At 37.6% G+C, this 3136-nt stretch overlaps 1 long non-coding RNA gene across 1 annotated transcript; it reads left to right on the forward strand.

Moving 5' to 3' along the window:
* Window positions 1-1052: 1052 nt before the first annotated feature.
* On the forward strand, window positions 1053-1714 carry LOC120930877. The gene is made up of 2 exons (XR_005747766.1): window positions 1053-1277; window positions 1427-1714. It is a non-coding gene; the product is annotated as an uncharacterized LOC120930877 (long non-coding RNA).
* The last annotated feature ends 1422 nt before the right edge of the window (window positions 1715-3136 follow it).

Raw genomic sequence — 3136 nt, forward strand, 5'->3', positions numbered from 1 at the left:
CTCCCTGCAACCGACAGTGGGAGGTGCCGCCAGATACCAATTTTTTTTTTAAATTTAAGCAACAATGGAGACAGATTATTCTCTATGTATTTATTGATATCCTGTGCGATGACTATTCCTAGGTACTTCATTTTCTCCACTGTCTCCAGCTGTGGAATCTCGGCCAGGCTCTGGTTCCTCATTTGATTTATCGGCATTAAATAGGTATGTAGAAAAAGACAATAAGTCTAAGACTGAGAGAGATTGGACTTTGTAGGCACCGAACTTTAAGAATATAAATATTTTAATTTAGACAATACAAAACATAGATATACAGGACAATTGCTCGAAATAATAAGAAAAGAGAAAAAAAAAAAAAAGAGGAAAAAAAAAAAAAAAAAGAACAATAGAATACACAGAAGAGCTCACATCCTATCACTTTCTAAAGACACCGCTATTAGCCACAGGGCTGGATGTATAGAATACACTATAGGCGCTGGGTGGCGTTGTAACTTCGAAAGATGGTACAGGATGAGTTCTGATTAAAATGGGGTTCAGCTCGACATGTTTCGCGACGTCGTCGCTTCTTCGGGAGCTTCTGGGTGTTAAAAGACAATATAGTGTTGTCATTAAATGTACAAATATACAGAGGTACAATACAATATTATTACATATAAGGCGTTTATAAACATACATAAAGGCCTCTGAGCAATTAGAAATGCATATATCCATGATTATAATACTCACCGATAAACGGTGCTTAGTAGATTTGAAGAATGCTCAACAGCGTCCAAGATGCAAATTGTAATCAGACCATTTACCTTATAAGGTGGAGTCTGGTACTATAGGTCATACCCACATTCACCATACACCACTGGGCAAATTATTGTGTGTGTTTGTCATACTGCATATTGATAAACGGAATAATCTTCAGGTCGGATGCCGACCAAAAAATTCAGTTGGTTATACCACGTCTTTGATCATTTTATACTTATCCACACATAGTGGTCTCTGTCATTCACACATATTTATAGTATTTTTCTATTATTCTATTTTTCTTTTTTCCTTTTTTCTTATTTTTCTTATATCTCATGGTTCCGTTCAGTTTTGGACTCATTACCTATGTTTACCATTCACTTATAGATACCCCGACTAGTTCTAATTTGCCCAGTGGTGTATGGTGAATGTGGGTATGACCTATAGTACCAGACTCCACCTTATAAGGTAAATGGTCTGATTACAATTTGCATCTTGGACGCTGTTGAGCATTCTTCAAATCTACTAAGCACCGTTTATCGGTGAGTATTATAATCATGGATATATGCATTTCTAATTGCTCAGAGGCCTTTATGTATGTTTATAAACGCCTTATATGTAATAATATTGTATTGTACCTCTGTATATTTGTACATTTAATGACAACACTATATTGTCTTTTAACACCCAGAAGCTCCCGAAGAAGCGACGACGTCGCGAAACATGTCGAGCTGAACCCCATTTTAATCAGAACTCATCCTGTACCATCTTTCGAAGTTACAACGCCACCCAGCGCCTATAGTGTATTCTATACATCCAGCCCTGTGGCTAATAGCGGTGTCTTTAGAAAGTGATAGGATTTGAGCTCTTCTGTGTATTCTATTGTTCACTTTTTTTTTCTCTTTTCTTATTATTTCGAGCAATTGTCCTGTATATCTATGTTTTGTATTGTCTAAATTAAAATATTTATATTCTTAAAGTTCAATGTACAAAGTCCAATCTCTCTCAGTCTTAGACTTATTGTCTTTTTCTACATACCTATATAATTAAGGATGTGGCACCATTATAATAAGGGGTGTTTGATTACCACCCTAGGGCAATCGTAATTCTAAATACAATTATATACATTGGTGGAAGCACCCTCTATTCACCCCTCAGGTGAATAGGCCCTATTTATTTTCTATATGTGTATATGTACATATTCACATATATCTTTACATTAACCAATTTCTGACTAAAAAGTTTATGCTATACAGAATTTCCTTCTAACCTGGGAATTTCTATTTGCGCCACTATCAATAACTAAAACTGCATACCAATCTATGATCAACTGTGATCTGCATGGGTAGAAGTCTCTGTCTGCAATTTGTCTGCTATTTTTTTCCCTGTCCTGTGTTTTTTTCTCCACCCTTTTGTTTTGTTTTATTTTCCAAACAAAAAACCCCCCTTCTCCCTTTCCCCTCCCTCTTCCTATGTTCGATTGCCCAGTCCTCCGCCAGCACCACTCTTTTGACCAAAGGTCTAGTCAAACATTTGGTTTAACCAATAACGAGAGAGCATGGACTTTGTAGGCACAGCATGGTCGGGATTAATGACTGAGTTCCAAACGTCATATAATGTAACCAACAAAGACATAGATGATCTAAGGCTATTTTTTGGTAAGCTAAAATATCTATTGAAAAAGAAATCAAATCTTCATTGGCACATGGAGTTTTTTAAGGAGTACATTAAGGAAAATATCAGCCCGATGGGTCTAAGGATACAAATGTTTCCCACTATCAAAAATGCGTCACAAGACCTAAAAAACTCCTGGGAGGGAGTCTTGAACAAATGTAGCAAGGAATGTATGCAACTTTTATTGATACAATACCAATCGGATACTAATATATTAGATCGTGATTTAGCACTCCTTATTACTCAATATGAGCATGTTAAGACTCACCCCCTCTATGCTCAAGAATTAAAGGTTTTTCTTGATAAGCTTAACAAAAGTATAATCTCAAAAAAACAATCCAAGATGGCCAAAGACCGCATGGCCTTTGTTGAGGGCTATGCCTATAGATGGGACTTTCCAACCAGAGGTCGAGGTAGAGGCACTCGCAAATACCCACCACCTGGTTTTGGAAACTCAGGACTCTCTGAAGAAGATCTTGAATCTGACTCATCTCTGTCCTCTTCTTCTTTTTCGCAGATACAACAAAAATCGACGGCAGCACGAGCGACCTCTCGGACACGTAAGAGGGAATACCAAGGTGGTGGGCATCCAATCACACCCAATACCAAAAAGAAACCCACTAATGTGGCAGGTTTCAATCCCATGCAGGGCCACTCACAAGGTGTTCCCAATAGGGGTGAAGGGTCATCACAAAATCTAGGATTATCTCACTTTTCCTATACGGGA

The sequence above is a fragment of the Rana temporaria genome, chromosome 3 (genome assembly GCF_905171775.1).
Source record: "Rana temporaria chromosome 3, aRanTem1.1, whole genome shotgun sequence".
NCBI classification, from domain to species: Eukaryota; Metazoa; Chordata; class Amphibia; order Anura; family Ranidae; genus Rana; species Rana temporaria.